The 19643-nt window shown below is 45.9% G+C and overlaps 1 protein-coding gene across 5 annotated transcripts in view; it reads left to right on the forward strand.

The window, feature by feature from the left end:
• STXBP5L (syntaxin binding protein 5L) overlaps nucleotides 1-19643 on the forward strand; it is a 398760-nt gene that overhangs the window by 335571 nt on the left and 43546 nt on the right. The gene's annotated exons all lie outside the window — the stretch shown is intronic.

The following is a 19643-nucleotide window of genomic DNA, read 5'->3' on the forward strand; positions in this document are numbered from 1 at the left end:
CCCCAAAGGATGATGTTTCCACCACCATGCTTTATAGTAGGTATGGTGTTTGATGGATGCAACTCAGTATTCTTTTTCCTCCAAACACGACAAGTTGTGTTTCTACCAAACAGTTCCAGTTTGGTTTCATCAGACCATAGGACATTCTCCCAAAACTCCTCTGGATCATCCAAATGCTCTCTAGCAAACTTCAGACGGGCCCGGACATGTACTGGCTTAAGCAGTGGGACACGTCTGGCACTGCAGGATCTGAGTCCATGGTGGCGTAGTGTGTTACTTATGGTAGGCCTTGTTACATTGGTCCCAGCTCTCTGCAGTTCATTCACTAGGTCCCCCCGCGTGGTTCTGGGATTTTTGCTCACCGTTCTTGTGATAATTCTGACCCCACGGGGTGGGATTTTGCGTGGAGCCCCAGATCGAGGGAGATTATCAGTGGTCTTGTATGTCTTCCATTTTCTAATTATTGCTCCCACTGTTGATTTCTTCACTCCAAGCTGGTTGGCTATTGCAGATTCAGTCTTCCCAGCCTGGTGCAGGGCTACAATTTTGTTTCTGGTGTCCTTTGACAGCTCTTTGGTCTTCACCATAGTGGAGTTTGGAGTCAGACTGTTTGAGGGTGTGCACAGGTGTCTTTTTATACTGATAACAAGTTTAAACAGGTGCCATTACTACAGGTAATGAGTGGAGGAAAGAGGAGACTCTTAAAGAAGAAGTTACAGGTCTGTGAGAGACAGAAATCTTGATTGTTTGTTTCTGACCAAATACTTATTTTCCACCATAATATGCAAAAAAAATGATAAAAAAACAGACAATGTGATTTTCTGGATTTTTTTTTCTCAGTTTGTCTCCCATAGTTGAGGTCTACATGTGATATAAATTACAGATGCCTCTCATCTTTTTAAGTGGTGGAACTTGCACTATTGCTGACTGACTAAATACTTTTTTGCCCCACTGTATATATATATATATACTGTACTAGGGACAGAATAATGAGGATGTAATTGTTGGAGTGTGCAATAGCTGCAGGCTTATGCTGCTGAGGGCCCAGGCAGAACACAGCAAAGAGCGCAGTACAAAGGCAAAAGGACTGATCCCGAGAAACTCAAGGTATAGATATAAATGCGAGACGGGAAGTGGCTCAGAGGTGAAACTTACTTTGGCCAAACTGAATAATGAGGGTACGTTCCACCGTTCAGGAACTGCTGCGGATTTTCAGATTTAGGCAGCGTCAAACCCGCGGCGGCCAGATGTTACAGCATAATGGATGGGATTTCTAGAACTCTCATGTCCTCTATTCATGCATGGTCGCCCGCGGAGACTGACGTGAGGCGCGTCTTTCAGGACCACAGAGGGTTAATTTTTCTTGCGGAGATGCGAGCCTCCACATCAGAAATGTAATCAATAGAATTTATTGGCTGCGTTCAATAGAAGCAGGCTTTGGACACTGGAGAGACAATGTTTTTATCGATTCCATATCGGGATAGATATGACACTGTGATCTCGTCTCGGAGCATTTTTGTGGCGTTGCAGTCTTGGCATTTAGTTTTTTTTCAGTTTTTACCAATTGGGTTAAGTAATTTTTATAGATCAGATTTTTATGAGCGCGGTGATATCACACGTGTATGTATATTTTGTATTTTATTAATATCTTTTTATGTATTTTTAATGTGTGAGAAGAGGGAGTGATTTGAACTTTTAGGGCCTTTTTATCTTTTTTTTTTCTGTATTTCTTGGTGCCCTTAGGGGACTTGAGCCTGTGATCGTCTGATCATTCTACTAATTACAGCAGTACCACAGTATTGCTGTATATAGCAAAAATCATGATCTTCTTTGAAGCTCGGCCACAGGCTGGATTTCATCAGAGGTCCAAGATGACAGGCTCGGAGGTCTTCAACAGACCCTCGACTGTCATAGCAACACATCGTCGCCCTGCGATCACCTTGCGGGCAGCCAATGAGCGGATAGAATGACACACCCCATGCCGGTTCGCTGCTAATCATGTCTTTTATAGACAGATCTTCGATGCTAGTCACAGCCATTGTCTGCTTTGCACTCATTCCCAAATTGTGACGTACATATGTGGAGGATCTTGGGAAGGGGTTAAAGTGTCAGATTTTAGTAATGTAAAGAAAATCTTAATTAGAATCATTTCAGAACTTTTTCCAACTTTAATGTCGCACGAGAAAGAACTTGAAAAAGAAAGAAGTGAAATAATGAGATTCTTGTGTTCAGGTCTGGAGTCAGGCAGGGCCGTTCCAGAACTTCTATTTGTTTCTGTTGAATTTGTTCTGTTGCTGATTTGTAGGTCACTTAGTGTTGTTGTCCTGCTGAAAAGTGAATTTCATCCTCAGCTGCGGACATACATTCTATGGGATAATGAAGAAGAGACAGGAGGTCGGGGGTAGGGCAGTTCTGGTGGTGGTGAGGTGGCAGCTCTGGTGTTGGTGAGGCGGCAGCTCTGGTGGTGGTGAGGCGGCAGCTCTGGTGGTGGTGAGGCGGCAGCTCTAGTGGTGGTGAGGCAGCAGCTCTGGTGGTGGTGAGGCGGCAGCTCTGGTGGTGGTGAGGCGACAGCTCTGGTGGTGGTGAGGCGGCAGCTCTGGTGGTGGTGAGGCGGCAGCTCTGGTGGTTGGTGAGGCGACAGCTCTGGTGGTGGTAAGGCGGCAGCTCTGGTGGTGAGGCGGCAGCTCTGGTGGTGGTGAGGCGGCAGCTCTGGTGGTGGTGAGGCGGCAGCTCTGGTGTTGGTGAGGCGGCAGCTCTGGTAGTGGTGAGGCGGCAGCTCTGGTGGTGGTGAGGCGGAAGCTCTGGTGGTGGTGAGGTGGCAGCTCTGGTGGTGGTGAGGCGGCAGCTCTGGTGGTGTTGAGGCGGCAGCTCTGGTGTTGGTGAGGTGGCAGCTCTGGTGGTGGTGAGGCGGCAGCTCTGGTGGTGGTGAGGCGGCAGCTCGGGTGTTGGTGAGGCGGCAGCTCTGGTGGTGGTGAGGCGGCAGCTCTGGTGTTGGTGAGGCGGCAGCACTGGTGGGGAGGTGGCAGCTCGGGTAGTTGGTGAGGCGGCAGCTCAGGTGGTTGGTGAGGCGGCAGCTCTGGTGGTGGTGAGACGGCAGCTCGGGTGGTTGGTGAGGCGGCAGCTCTGGTGGTGAGGTGGCAGCTCGGGTGGTTGGTGAGGTGGCAGCTCTGGTGGTGGTGGTGAGGCGGCAGCTCTGGTGGTGAGGCGGCAGCTCGGTTGGTTGGTGAGGTGGCAGAATGGTTATTGCAGACTGTAGGCTTTCCTGAAGAGATGGGTTTTCAGGTTCCGTCTGATGGATCTGAGGGTGGTGGATAATCAGACGTGTTGAGGCATGGAATTCCAGAGGATGGGGGATATTTGGGAGAAATCTTGGAGGCGGTTGTGTGAGGAATGAATAACTGTGGAGGAGAGTAGGAAGTCTTACGTGAGATTACGTGAAGGAAGATATTGGGAGATTAATTCAGAGATATAGGGAGGAGACAGGTTGCGGGTGGCTTTGTAGATCAGTGTTAGTAGTTTGAACTGGATTCGTTGGAGAATTGGGAGCCTGTGGAGGGATTTGCAGAGGGGAGAAGCAGGGGAGTAGTGAGGAGAGAGGTGGATTGGCCGGGCAGCAGAGTTGAGGACAGACTGGAGTGGTTCATTGACTGTTCATAATTCCCTCCCCAGTTCCAGCTGACAAAAAACAGCCCCAGATCACAATGCTGCCCCACCATGCTTTCCTGTGGGGATGGTGATCTCAGCTTGGCTTTGCAACTCTTGGAATTATGACCAAAATGTTCCACCTTGGTCTCATGAGACATAGCATGTTTTCCTACATGCTTTTGGTTGACTTGATGGAGGTTTTGGCATGAAAAGTCAGGCTAGGATGTCATTCTTTGTAAGAAAAGGCTTCCATCTTGCCACCTGATATACCGTATGAAGAATACGGGAGATTGTGGTCACATGCAGGACACAACCAAGGCTGGCCCTATGATCAAAAGTGCCTGTGTGGAAACACGTCAGGTTTCGGTTTTATCCTATTCATTTTAATGTTCACTTAATAATAAAATATTGTATTTTATTACCTGGATGGATGTGCCGGACAGAATCCTCCTTCCCCCTTTTTTATCTGTACTCACCAGCGGGATCGGCACCCACCAGCGGATTTCTAACTTCAGCTGATGTAACGCACAATGTGATGAGCTCCATAACCACCACTCAGGACTGGCCAGGACTTCCTTAATGCTGCTAGCGGCCTCTTTACAGTTTCCCGAACCAAATCTGTCTTGTCTTTTCATCAATCTTTGAGGGATGTCCAGTTCTAGGTAATGTCACTGTGGGACATGCCTGGGAAATGTTCTTGTACAATCTCTTGACTGATAACTTTTCACAGTGAGATCCTTTGCTGTGTTGTCAGCTGTTTACAGACCAGGAAAATCATCCTAAGACAGTGATACTTTCTCTGGGGTTAATCAGAATCGCTGTGAATGACAATTGCCGAGCGCTGACTAATATGTAACATGGGGGAAATGTGACCGGCTGATTCTAAGCACAACCCCAGCTCTGGTTATAAGTGGGTGTGCACACTTTTGCAACCACGTAGTTTAGTTTGTTATTTTTATTTTCCCCCTTAAAATGATTTTAGTTTGTTCCTCTATGGATTTCCATATTTATTATGGGCAACATTAAAGGGGGAGGAAAAGTTTTGAAATGATTCTTGTTAGTGGGATTTATTTCCATGCTAAATGATTGTAATCTTATTAGGGGTGTGTAGACTTTTTTATATCCAATGTATTTACCACCAGTCTCAGTGGTGCCGTCGTCAGTCTGTGAAAAGGCTCTGGGAATAGTGGAAAGTGCTTGTGAGGGAGGATCACTGAGAACATGTAGACATGAATTGCAGGTGGCGGCCTCTGTACTGAGCAGCGCAGGACGCTTGGGACATCACAGTCCCGCCTGTCGAGCTGCGATATGACATCTGTAGGCCTTTAGTCGTGTAGAGAGGGTCAGATAGTGACAGATCAATGGGAGGCAGATGCGTGGGTGCGAGCAGTAATTACTGAGATCCTGAGTCCTACACGGGTATTCCTCCAAGATCCGTGACCGGCACAATGTGAACTGGGGGTGGACCAGCGGAGGCAGATCCTCTGCAGAGCATCACAGGGGCCCACAACTCCATGCACAGAGAGAGAGGCATACCGTCATGCCAAAAGTGTTGGCACCCTTGAAATTGTTCCAGAAAAGGACGTATTTCTCCCAGAACATTATTACAATTACACATGTTTTGTTATACACAGGTTTATTTCCTTTGTGTTTATCGGAACAACACAAAAAAAGAGAAAAAAAAAGGCAAATTGTAAAACAAAATCACAAAAATTGGCCGGACAAAATTGTTTTCATCTTCAGCTTAATATTTGGTTGCATACCCCCTGAAATAAATAACTGCAATCAATCGCTTCCTAAAACCATCCACAAGCTTCTTACACTTTTCAGCTTTAATTTTGTAGCACTCTTATTTTGCAAATTGAATCATAGAATCATAGAATCCTAGAATGGTAGAGTTGGAAGGGATCTCCTGGGTCATCTGGTCCAACCCCCTGCTCAAAGCAGGATTCACTAAATCATCCCAGACAGATGTCTGTCCAGCCTCTGTGTGAAGACTTCCATTGAAGGAGAACTCACCACCTCTCCTGGCCGCCTGTTCCGCTCATTGATCGCCCTCACTGTCTAATCTGTGTGTCCTCCCATACAGTTTCCTCCCATTGCTTCTAGTCTTTCCTTGTGCAAATGAGAATAAAGATGATCCTTCTACACTGTGGCAGCCCTTCAGATATTTGTAGACGGCTATGAAGTTTCCTCTCAGTCTTCTTTTTTTACAGCTAAACATTCCCAGATCTTGTAACCGTTCCTCATAGGACATGGTTTGCAGACCCGTCACCATTCTGGTCGCTCTTCTCTGAGCTTGCTCCAGGTTGTTGATGTCTTTTTTAAAATGTGGAGCCCAAAACTGGACACAGTATTCCAGGTGAAGTCTAACCAAAGAGGAGTAGAGGGCAGTGATGACTTCTTGTGATCTAGACTGTATGCTTCTGTTAATACATCCCAGAATTGTATTTGCCCTTTTTGCTGCTGCATCACACTGTTGACTCATGTTCAGTTTATGATCTATTAGTATACCCAAGTCTTATTCACACGTGCTGTTGCTTAGCCCTATTCCTCCCATTCTGTAAATGTTTTTTATTGCCCAGATGTAGCACTTTGCATTTTTCCTTGTTAAAAACCATTCTGTTAGTTGCTGCCCAGTGCTCCAGTTTATTTATATCTTTTTGAATCATCTCTCTCTTTTCTAGTATTAGCTATCCTTCCTAGCTTTGTGTCATTAGCTAATTTAATCAGTTTACCCTCAATTCCTTCATCTAAATCATTGATAAAGATGTTGAACAATACAGGGCCCAGGACAGAGCCCTGTGGACCCCACTTGAGACATTCTTCCAGCTGGATGTGCAGCCATTTACGACCACTCTTTGGGTCCGATCACTAAGCCAGTTATGAATCCACCTAACAGTTGCCTTGCCCATTCCATACTTAGTCATTTTTTCAATAAGGACTGTGTGAGATACTTTGTCAAATACTTTGCTGAAGTCAAGATATACTATATCTGCAGCATTTTCCTGATCCACTCAGTCAGTGATTCTGTCATAGAAGGAAATTAAGTTAATCTGACATGACTGATTAGTTACTCGCTTCATTCTTATCCAGGTACTTACATACATGTTGTTTAATAATATGTTCAAAGATCTTTCCTGGTATGGAAGTCAGACTCATCGGCCTATAGTTCTCTGGGTCCACCTTCTTCCCCCTTTTGAAAATAGGAACAACAGTTGCTCTTCTCCAGTCTTCTGGGAATTCTCCTATTCTCCAAGAATTTTCAAAGATTATGGAGAGTGGTTCAAAAATTTCTTCTGCTATCTCCTTCAGTACTCTGGGGTGTAATTCATCTGGACCTGGAGACTTAAATTCATTTATGTTAGCCAAGTGTTTCCTCACTATCTTTCTGTTTATAGATATCCTGGATTCTTCTACTCCTTTAATAGGACAGTGATCCAGGTCTCTCAGATTTCACCTTCTCACCCAGCAGCATTTATAAGATCTGTCCACAGGTGATCAATGGGATTTAGATCCGAACTGTTTCGCTAAAGAGTAGAATGATGTGCTTTACCAAAAAAGCTGGTAAACTGCAGTGTAGCATTTTTATGTCTCTGTGTCAACAGTGGGGTCCTCGGGTCTCCTGCCATAGCATTTAATTTCATTCATATGTGGACGGATAGTTTATGTTGATACTGATGCCCCCTGAGCCTGCAGGACAGCTTGGATTTCTTTGGACCTTGCTCGAGCTTATCCACCATCCGGACTGTCCTACGTTGCAACCTTTCATCAATTTTTCTCTGCCATCCACATCTAGGGAGATTAGCTGCATCACCATGGGTTGTAAACTTCTTGATTATGTTGTGCACTGTGGACAAAGGAACATCAATATCTCTGCCGATGGACTTGTGACTTTGAGATTGTTCAACAATTTTGGTTCTCAAGTCCTCAGACAGTTATCTTCTCCTCTTTCTGTTCTTCATGCTCAGTGTGGCACACACAGACACACAATGCAAATATTGAGTCAACTTCTCCCCTTTTATCTGATTTCATGTGTGATTTTCATATTGCACACCTGTTACTTGCCACATGTGAGTCTGAACGAGCATCATATGCTCGAAACAAAGTTGTTTAACCACAATTCTGGAATTTTGTACCGCCCATTTTTTTTTTGTGAAATTATGTCCAATTTGCCTTTTTTGTTGTTGTTGTTCCAATTCACGCAAATAAATGAACACGTGTATAACAAAACATGTGTAATTGCAATAATTTCATGGGTGCTAACACTTTCAGCAATGACTATAGGTACTATACGAAGGTGTCCTAGCATCTAATACCGTCCCATACTGCAGACGTGCAGATGCCGGGATGGGTGACCCCCTTTAGTTGCATAGTTGAGGTTTCCTCATTTTGCCGCTCTCCCGTTTTGATAATGTGTTAGTCACACTGGTAAATGTTGGGTCTGAATGGAAACGTGGATATACTGTCCTATCTATAATTGCATTATACACCTTTTCTATTATTTGGCCTCCATATTGTGCTGCATCCAGCAGAGGTTACAAAGTAATCAGGGTTTTTAAAGGGAACCTGTCACCCCGTTTTTGGGATATGAGATAAAAGTATCATTCAATAGGGCCTGAGCTCTGCTTTACAAGAGTGTCTTTATTATCCCCAGATTCCCCATCTTTGCAGAGAAAATGCCGTAGTAATCTAGTCATTTTCTACTGTCAATCACCCTGGTCCGGTCCGATGGGCTGTGCCTAATCGCTGTCTCTCCCCCCGCTTCTCGGCGTGAATAGCACAGATCGCGCTCATTTTTTGCGTTTGGCATTGCATGTGCCGCTAGCGCATGCGCAGTATGTATTGCCCAACAGTGGGCAAAGCATACAATACATCATGGCGCATGCGCCTTTTTTTACTGTAACCTCTGTGCCCCGGAAGTCTCGGTATGCAAATTTGCATATCGAGACTTCTGGGGCACAGAGGTTACAGTGAAAAACCGGCACATGCGCAATGATGTATTGTATGCTTTGCCCACAGTTGGGCAAAGCATACTGCGCAGACGCGAGATGACACTTTAATGCGCAGGCGCTAAATCCAACGCCGGGACGAAAATTCGTAGGGAAAGCCGGAGGTGGGGAGAATCGGTGATTAAGCCCCGCCCATCGGACCGGAGCAGGGTGATTGACAGCAGAAAACGGCGAGATTAGTACGGTATTTTCTCTGCAAAGGTGGGGAATCAGGGGATAATAAAGGCACTCTTGTAAAGCAGAGCTCAGGCCCTATTGAACAATATTTTTATCTCAGATCACAAAAACGGGGTGACATGTTCCCTTGAAAGTCAACAAAATGCTTTGTAGTAAGCATACATCCTCTCCGAATAGCATACTTGTCCTTTCAGGTCTTTGTTTTTAGAATAAGCTGTCTTGTGTGCACATGAGGAATTGCACAATTTCTCACCATTATATTCCTTGTGTGCAGCATTTTTCACCTGCTTACCCATCTGCAGGCACAGTCTTTAATTTTTAGCTATAACCAAGTAGTGGAGACTAGGTGCTATGGTCTCCTATACACAGCACACGTGGACATGATGGATTCCTGTTGCACTTGTATATAAATGGTACATGTTCAGAAGCAACCGCATCATGGAGGACATTATGCAACAGTACTCAGCAGTAATGAACAGTGTAGATGTGAATCCAGCACTGGGGTGAAATAATCCACTTACTTGAAGCAGCAGCATGGAGTATATTATACATCATTACTGAGCATTGTGGCTGTGATTCCAGCACGGGGGTATGGTAAACACGTAAAAGATTTAGTAGCAATTTGTAGAATATTTTACAGAGCTCTTAACGGTGTAGATGTGAATCCAGAACTGGGGTGAAATAAACCACTTACTAGAAGCAGCATTTAGTACATTGTAAATTATTTCTGAGCAATGTAGCTGTGATTCAAGTCTGGAGGTTAGGTAAACGGCAACAAGAAGCTGCTGCAGTTAGTTTTTACATAATTACTGAGCAGTGTAGCTGTGAATCCAGCAATGGAGTGAGTTAAAAAATAACTTACTAAAATGCATCAACCTCATTTTTTCAGCATTTCTCTGGCATTCATTTCCTCCCTCTATTCTCCATAGACAACTATAGTATAATCTGATTCTTTGGTAAGATGGCTTGTTTTGACTACAACAGATTTTAGCAATTTTCCAGAGCGAATACTGATTTCAGGAGGCAGTGTGGAGGAGGAGAAGGAGCTCATAAGTGGAGACAGGAGCAGTAGTAATTTGAAAAGAGAAGATTATTCTAATATGTATTAACTATTCTAAGAGGCCCCACTAGAGACCCGGCCTTTCACTAGCAGGTACTAAAACTATATATATATTAACAGATTATCGGCGAAAGGAATAAAGTATCCGCGTGTTTCTTCCTGATGAAATGCTTAAATGGTTATTGTCTACTTGTAGTTCTGTAGTATCATTATTTCCATAATGTGACTACAAGATTATATAGGAGCAGAGGTCCGGATCAAACTGCAAAACAACAACAATCGCTGCAACATAAATGTCATCCTGACATGTTTCGCCGCAGAGCAGTGTTCTCAGGGGATCCAGACAGAATGTCCAGCTCCACAGTCCAAGTGCTGCCTGTGATTTTATGTAGATTGTGTTGTAACTACAGCGACTGTGAAAAATCACTGACGTCTGAATGAGGCCTTAACTGCTTAGTGGACGCACGCGGCTTATACAATGCCCAGAATTCAGGATATCGCGGAGGGTGAAAGATGATTTCACTGCAATCAAACAAGCAACACTGGCATTCAAATCAGCTCTCACCTCTGCTAAACAGGCGACTTCACAACCCTCGTATCTTCCTTATCCCACAACCCCAAACAGTTGTTCAACACTTTTAACTCCCTCCTCTGCCCCCACTGCCCTCTCCGAGTTCCCTAATCGTTGCCGAGGACTTTGCCATGCACTTCAAAAATAAGATCGACCAAACAAAGCAAGTATTTGTTGTCCAACCACCACAACCCCTTTGTATGAGAGACCAATGCCCAAACCCCATAACTTCACTCTCCAAAATCTCTGAAGGGGAGCTTGCTCATCTTCTCTCCAAATCACACCTCACTACTTGTGCACTTGACCCCATCCCATCCCACCTCCTCCCCAACCTCACCACCACACTAATCCCATCCCTAACCCACAACCTTTCTCTAACTTCTGGTACCTTCCCTTCTGCCTTCAAACATGCCACAATCACACCTATCCTCAAAAAGTCATCCCTTGACCCAAGCGGTATGTCCAGCTATTGCCCCATATCTTTGCTCCCATTTGCTTCCAAACTCCTTGAGCAGCCCGTCCATGCTGAACTTTTCACTCACTTTGCATCTAACTCTCTTCGACAACCTACAATCTGGCTTCCGTCCCCACCATTCCACTGAGACTGCCCTGACCAAAATTACTAACGACTTACAGCCAAAGCTAACAGACAATTCTCTATACTCCTCCTCCTAGACCTGTCCTCTGCCTTCGACACAGTTGACCACTGCCTCCTACTACAGATCCTCTCTTCCTTTGGTGTCAAAGACCTCACCCTATCCTGGATCTCCTCATTCCTTGCCAACTGCACATTTAGCGTTTCCTACCCCCATACTACCTCTTCATCTCGACCCCTCTCTGTTGGAGTCCCCCAAGGCTCTGTCCTAGGACCCTTACTCTTCTCAATCTATACACTCAGCCTGGGACAACTCATAAGGTCCTATGGCTTCCAATACCATCTATATGCCAATGACACTCAGATCTACTTCTCTGGCCCAGATGTCACCTCTCTGCTCTCCAGAATCCCAGAGTGTCTATCAGCCATATCCTACTTCTTCTTCTCTCGCTTCCTCAAGCTCAATGTGGACAAATCTGAACACATTATCTTTCCTCCATCTCGCATATCTTCCCTACCTGATCTATCTATCAAAATAAATTAATTCACACTTTCCCCTCGTCCAGGTAATCCATTGCCTCAGAGTAACCCTTGACTCTGCCTTGTCCTTCAAACCACACATCCAAGCTCTCACCACCTCCTGTCGCCTCCAGCTCAAAAATATTTCCAGAATCCGTCCTTTCCTCAACTCACACTCTACCAAAATGCTCGTGCATTCCCTAATCATCTCCCGCCTGGACTACTGCAACATACTCCTGTGTGGCCTACCCACTAACACTCTCGCATCCCTCCAGTCCATCCTTAACTCTGCTGCCCGACTAATTAATCTCTCTCCTCGCTACACTCCTGCTTCCCCTCTTTGCAAATCCCTTCACTGGCTCCCAATTTCCCAGCGTATCCAGTTTAAATTACTAACACTGACCTACAAAGCCATCCATAACCTTTCTCCTCCGTATATTTCCACCCTAATCTCTCAATATCTTCCCTCACGTAATCTCCGGTCCTCCCAAGACCTCCTTCTCTCCTCCACACTTATTCGCTCCTCACCCAACCGCCTCCAAGACTTCTCCCGAATATCCCCCATCCTCTGGAATTCTGTGCCCCAACACGTCCGATTATCCACTACTTTTGGATCCTTCAAAAGAAACCTGAAAACCCACCTCTTCAAGGAAGCTTACAGCCTGTAAAGACCACACGGCCACCTCAACACCATCGGAGCTACTGCAACCCCCGACCTACTGTCTCCTTCCCCATAATCCTGTAGAATGTAAGCCCACAAGGGCAGGGTCCTCTCCCCTCTGTACCAGTCTGTCATTGTTAGTTTTGTTTACTGTAAGTGATATTTGTATTTTGATGTAACCCCTTCTCATGTACAGCACCATGGAATTAATGGTGCTATATAAATAATAATAATAATAGAGGCAGCGCTGTCCTGGTTTTCACCTTCAACCCTATTTTTCACTCAACTCGGTTTACTCACACCCAGAGCTGCATTGATTATAACTGCAAGTTTTTGGGCCACACAACCTTTGACTTCTTATCGCCCCCTGCTTGTTCAGTGTCTGCACAGATGAATTGCGTTCTGGGAAGTGTAGCCTTTGCACGGAGTGTTGTGAAGTCCTTTGATACAGGATACAGAGGAGTCGAGATAGTAACATAGTAAGGCCGAAAAAAGACATTTGTCCATCCAGTTCAGCCTATATTCCATCATAATAAATCCCCAGATTTACGTCCTTCTACAGAATCTAATAATTGTATGATACAATATTGTTCTGCTCCAGGAAGACATCCAGGCCTCTCTTGAACCCCTCGACTGAGTTCGCCATCACCACCTCCTCAGGTGAGCAATTCCAGATTCTCACTGCCCTAACAGTAAAGAATCCTCTTCTATGTTGGTGGAAAAACCTTCTCTCCTCCAGACGCAAAGAATGCCCCCTTGTGCCCGTCACCTTGCTTGGTATAAACAGATCCTCAGCAAGATATTTGTATTGTCCCCTTATATACTTATACATGGTTATTAGATCGCCCCTCAGTCATCTTTTTTCTAGACTAAATAATCCTAATTTCGCTAATCTATCTGGGTATTGTAGTTCTCCCATCCCCTTTATTAATTTTGTTGCCCTCCTTTGTACTCTCTCTAGTTCCATTATATCCTTCCTGAGCACTGGTGCCCAAAACTGGACACAGTACTCCATGTGCGGTCTAACTAGGGATTTGTACAGAGGCAGTATAATGCTCTCATCATGTGTATCCAGACCTCTTTTAATGCACCCCATGATCCTGTTTGCCTTGGCAGCTGCTGCCTGGCACTGGCTGCTCCAGGTAAGTTTATCATTAACTAGGATCCCCAAGTCCTTCTCCCTGTCAGATTTACCCAGTGGTTTCCCGTTCAGTGTGTAATGGTGATATTGATTCCTTCTTCCCATGTGTATAACCTTACATTTATCATTGTTAAACCTCATCTGCCACCTTTCAGCCCAAGTTTCCAACTTATCCAGATCCATCGGTAGCAGAATACTATCTTCTCTTGTATTAACTGCTTTACATAGTTTTGTATCATCTGCAAATATCGATATTTTACTGTGTAAACCTTCTACCAGATCATTAATGAATATGTTGAAGAGAACAGGTCCCAATACCGACCCCTGCGGTCCCCACTGGTCACAGCGACCCAGTTAGAGACTATACCATTTATAACCACCCTCTGCTTTCTATCACTAAGCCAGTTACTAACCCATTTACACACATTTTCCCCCAGACCAAGCATTCTCATTTTGTGCACCAACCTCTTGTGCGGCACGGTATCAAACGCTTTGGAAAAATCGAGATATACCACGTCCAATGACTCACCGTGGTCCAGCCTATAGCTTACCTCTTCATAAAAACTGATTAGATTGGTTTGACAGGAGCGATTTCTCATAAACCCATGCTGATATGGAGTTAAACAGTTATTCTCATTGAGATAATCCAGAATAACATCCCTCAGAAACCCTTCAAACATTTTACCAACAATAGAGGTTAGACTTACTGGCCTATAATTTCCAGGTTCACTTTTAGAGCCCTTTTTGAATATTGGCACCACATTTGCTATGCGCCAATCCTGCGGAACAGACCCTGTCGCTATAGAGTCCCTAAAAATAAGAAATAATGGTTTATCTATTACATTACTTAGTTCTCTTAGTACTCGTGGGTGTATGCCATCCGGACCCGGAGATTTATCTATTTTAATCTTATTTAGCCGGTTTCGCACCTCTTCTTGGGTTAGATTGGTGACCCTTAATATAGGGTTTTCATTGTTTCTTGGGATTTCACCTAGCATTTCATTTTCCACCGTGAATACCGTGGAGAAGAAGGTGTTTAATATGTTAGCTTTTTCCTCGTCATCTACAACCATTCTTTCCTCACTATTTTTTAAGGGGCCTACATTTTCAGTTTTTATTCTTTTACTATTGATATAGTTGAAGAACAGTTTGGGATTAGTTTTACTCTCCTTAGCAATGTGCTTCTCTGTTTCCTTTTTGGCAGCTTTAATTAGTTTTTTAGATAAAGTATTTTTCTCCCTATAGTTTTTTAGAGCTTCAGTGGTGCCATCCTGCTTTAGTAGTGCAAATGCTTTCTTTTTACTGTTAATTGCCTATCTTGCTTCTTTGTTTAGCCACATTGGGTTTTTTCTATTTCTAGTCCTTTTATTCCCACAAGGTATAAACCGCTTACACTGCCTATTTAGGATGTTCTTAAACATTTCCCATTTATTATCTGTATTCTTATTTCTGAGGATATTGTCCCAGTCTACCAGATTAAGGGCATCTCTAAGCTGTTCAAACTTTGCCTTCCTAAAGTTCAATGTTTTTGTGACTCCCTGACAAGTCCCCCTAGTGAAAGACAGGTGAAACTGTACAATATTGTGGTCGCTATTTCCTAGATGCCCGACCACCTGCAGATTTGTTATTCTGTCAGGTCTATTAGATAGTATTAGGTCTAAAAGTGCTGCTCCTCTGGTTGGATTCTGCACCAATGTGACAGATAATTTTTCTTGGTTATTAGAGATCATGTCTTGAGCTGACAATGAAGCCTTTGTAACGGCCGGCAATTGTCCCCTAACCTTTCTATAACAGTGCTAATAATGTGTTAAAGCGGTATTCCCGTCTTATAAAGTGATCGCCCATTGCTAGATATGCCATGCAGTGTGAGTATGAAAAGGCCGCAGCACAGCTTCTATCCTGGAAGTGGCGCAGATGCGAGGTAGGCAGTGCTAAACCAGTGCTGCACCCCCTTCATTCCCAAAGATCAGACTCCTATTCCCTCCCCATCAAATGATGATCACTTCACGAGTCTCCACATTTACAATCTACCAGTCCTCTGCTTGAAGGCAACGACACTTTTGATGTGGAAAAGCTATTTTTCCATTTATTAGTAGTTAGATGTGATTAATAAAGCTTCAGTTTGCAATCTTCATTCCTTCATTCATTTTTACACTCTTGGATATGCAGTTCGCGGTCTGATCGCAGTTTCAGACTTTTTCTAGTGGCAGTGTCTCTCTCAATAACTATTATTATTTCTTTTCAGAGCTCCATTGGTTCCCAGCTGCTGTACATGATAAGGGGCTACATATAAAATACAAATGACCCTGCCCTCGCGGGGGGCTTACATTCTTCTAATGGTGGGGAAGAAGACAGTAGGTTGGGGGTTGCGGCACCTCCGGTGTTGGTGAGGCGGTAGGTCCGGTGATGGTGAGGTGGCAGCGTGGTCAGTGCAGGCTGTAGCTTTCTTGAACAGATGGGTTTTCAGGTTCCGTCTGAAGGTTCTGAGTATGGCGGATAGTCGAACTTGTTGAGGCACAGAATTCCAGAAGATGGGGGATACTCAGGAGTAGAACTGGAGGCGATTGGGTGAGGAATGTATGAAGTAGAGGAGGTCTTGGGAGGACTGGAGATTACAAGTTGGAAGATATCGGGAGATCAGTTTGGAGATGTACGGAAGAGACAGGTTATGGTTGGCTTTGTAGCTCAGTGTTAGTAGTTTGAGCTGCATATGTTGTGGAATAGGGAGTCAGCGAAAGGATTTGTAGAGGGGAAAAGCGGAGGAGTAGTGAGGAGAGAGGTGGATTAGTCAGCCAGCAGAGTTAAGGACTTACTGGAGAGGTGCAAGGGTGTTAGCAGGGAGGCCAGAGAGGAGAATATTGCAGTAGTTGAGGCGGGAGATGATGAGGGAGCTAACATCTTAGTAGATTGAGGGTTGAGGAAAGGACGGATTCTGGAAATATTTTTGAGTTGGAGGTGGTGAGAGCTTGGATGTGCGGTGTGAAGGACACGGCAGAGTTGAGGCTTACTCCGAAACAGCGGATTTCCACTAGGTAGGAAGGATTAGTGTTTCATTGACTATAAGGGCAAATGTCAGCATGGTTAGAGTAATTGTGGGAAAATAAAAAGTTAATAAACAGTTGTTGCTCTTATCATCTGGTCACTTCTGGAACATTTCTGGTATATTTCTGCTGTGCACTTAATAGCTCCACTTGGATCTGCACAGATGTCAGTCTGTATATGAGGGTGCTGCTGTCTTCACTTATTTTCATGTATCAGCACAACTCTAGCGCTGCAGATATCTCCTTTCCATGTGCTTTCTTCTCTATGTACAGCCTGTTTTCCCTGCACTCTCTGAGACTGTAAATACTCTCCCCTTTCTCTCTACTGCCAATCTGTTTACAACCCCCTCCCTCTCCCTCCTGCTATCTCTAACACACAGAGAAGGGAGGGGAGAGCGGTCCAGAGAAGGGAGAGCGGTCCAGAGAAGGGAGGGGAGTGCGGTCCAGAGAAGGGAGGGGAGTGCGGTCCAGAGAAGGAAGAGCGGTCCAGAGAAGGGAGGGGAGAGCGGCCAAGAGAAGGGAGGGGAGTGTAGTCCAGAGAAGGGAGGGGAGTGCGGTCCAGAGAAGCAAGAGCGGTCCAGAGAAGGGAGGGGAGAGCGGTCCAGAGAAGGGAGGGGAGAGCGGTCCAGAGAAGGGAGGGGAGTGTGTTATGAAAGGTAATTCAGTACCACAATGGACATAGAGGTCAGCGCACATACAGTGACCTGGCAATAACCCAAAAAACAAGAACGAGCTCGGAGACGTGGGAACTCTGTTGACCGCAATCCCTAATCCTCTCCAACCACACTAAAGGCAGCCGTGGATTGCTCCTAACGCTCCCTATGCAACTCGGCACGGCCTGAGAAACTAGCTAGCCTGAAGATAGAAAATAAGCCTACCTTGCCTCAGAGAAATACCCCAAAGGAAAAGGCAGCCCCCACATATAATGACTGTGAGTTAAGATGAAAAGACAAACGTAGAGATGAAATAGATTTAGCAAAGTGAGGCCCAACTTTCTGAACAGAGCGAGGATAGGAAAGGTAACTTTGCGGTCAACACAAAACCCTACAAAAACCACGCAAAGGGGGCAAAAAGACCCTCCGTACCGAACTAACGGCACGGAGGTACACCCTCTGCGTCCCAGAGCTTCCAGCAAGCAGAAAAAAAACAAATTGACAAGCTGGACAGAAAAGAACAGCAAACAAATAGCAAAGAGGAACTTAGCTATGCAGAGCAGCAGGCCACAGGAACGATCCAGGAGGAAACAGGTCCAATATTAGAACATTGACTGGAGGCCAGGATCAAAGCACTAGGTGGAGTTAAATAGAGTAGCACCTAACGACTTCACCACATCACCTGAGGAAGGAAACTCAGAAGCCGCAGTACCACTTTCCTCCACCAACGGAAGCTCACAGAGAGAACCAGCCGAAGTACCACTTGTGACCACAGGAGGGAGCTCTGCCACAGAATTCACAACAGGAGTGCGGTCCAGAGAAGGGAGTGCGGTCCAGAGAAGGGAGGGGAGAGCGGTCCAGAGAAGGGAGGGGAGTGCGGTCCAGAGAAGGGAAGGGAGTGCGGTCCAGAGTAGGGAGGGGAATGCGGTCCAGAGTAGGGAGGGGAGTGCAGTCCAGAGAAGGGAGTGCAGTCCAGAGAAGGGAGGGGAGTGCGGTCCAGAGAAGGGAGGGGAGAGAGGTCCCGATAAGGAAGGGGAGAGCGGTCTAGGGAGGGGAGAGCAGTTTAGAGAAGGGAGGGGAGAGCAGTCTAGGGAAGGGAGGGGAGAGCGGTCCAGAGAAGGGAGAAGAGAGCAGTCCAGAGAAGGAAAGGGAGAGTGGTCCAGAGAAGGGAGGGGAGAGCGGTCCAGGGAAGGGAGGGGAGAGCGGTCCAGAGAAGGGAGGGGAGAGCGGTCCAGAAAAGGGAGGGGAGAGCGGTCTAGGGAGAGGAGAGGGGTCTAGGGAATGGAGGGGAAAGCGGTCCAGAGAAGGGAGGGGAGAGGGGTCTAGGGTATGGGGGGGAGAGCGGTCTAGGGAGAGGAGAGGGGTCTAGGGAATGGGGGGGAGAGCGGTCCAGAGAAAAGAAGGGAGAGCGGTCCAGAGAAGGGAGGTGAGAGCAGTCTAGGGAGGGGAGAGCAGTCTAGGGAGGGGAGAGCGGTCTAGGGAATGGAGGGGAGAGCAGTCTAGGGAAGGGAGGGGAGAGCGGTCTAGGGAAGCGAGGGGAGAGCGGTCCAGAAAAGGAAAGGTAGAGCGGTCCAGAGAAGGGAGGGGAAGAACGGTCTAGGGAAGGGAGGGGAGAGCGGTCCAGAGAAGGGAGAGGAGAGCAGTCAGGAGTGGGACAGGATTGTATTTCACTTTCAGATCCCTCGACTAGATAAAGGACTTGCAGACATCTGCAGTAGCAAAATGGGAGAACATTTTAAGGATTTTATTGTGGTGCTTGGAGCAAATTGTTCCTTGGTCCTGGTTTTCTGTGCCACTACTATAGGGATTTTAGAAAGGCGGGCCCCAGCTAATGTTGTTAATGCTCCCCATCTTCATGGGTCTTCTGCACCATTGAACTCCAGAGAAATAAAGTAGGAAACAGCTGGATCTTTATGCAGTAGAAAATAGGTGGGCAAACAAGTCCTGCCAAGGCATTCTGGTGGTTGTAGTGTTTTTTTGTTATGGAGCCATGCCTAGGACAGCAGAAAGAAACAGGGCTTCAGTCACCAGCATCCATCCAGCATTAGTCGTTATGGCCAGAATGGGGGACACACTGGAGGTACGTAGAGACGGCTCAGGGTGCGGATTGTAGAGCAAGACCCTTCAATTCTGCACTGGACCATACGAGATGATGAGGATGTTCTGCCATCAGTTTGTGGAGCATCCATGTCACCTCTCGGGGTCACTGCCTGAACATCGTTAATCGTCCTCCCCGATAAAGTGTTTGGCCTTTCAGCAGCACATTAATGGGAACAGCAATTTTCAGCCATAATTAATATTATTACCCCGGCTCTCTCAGCGGGCGCCGACTCTCAAGTGCTGACCATTATTATCCATTCTCATGGTTTCGGCCACTTGTAGGTCAGCTAACGAGCTCCCGGCGTCACTAATGCACGCACAGTGCACTCCGACTAATTAAGAGCGCTCCATACATCCCGGAGTCGTCATTAACGCAATTAAAATGTATTTTCTCTGATTCCAAAACCTCTATTGAAAATGATTGATGAGAGCGCAGAGTGGTGGCCGGGGCAGATATGTAGGAGGCAG

Source organism: Ranitomeya imitator, chromosome 3 (genome assembly GCF_032444005.1).
Source record: "Ranitomeya imitator isolate aRanImi1 chromosome 3, aRanImi1.pri, whole genome shotgun sequence".
Lineage (NCBI taxonomy): Eukaryota > Metazoa > Chordata > Amphibia > Anura > Dendrobatidae > Ranitomeya > Ranitomeya imitator.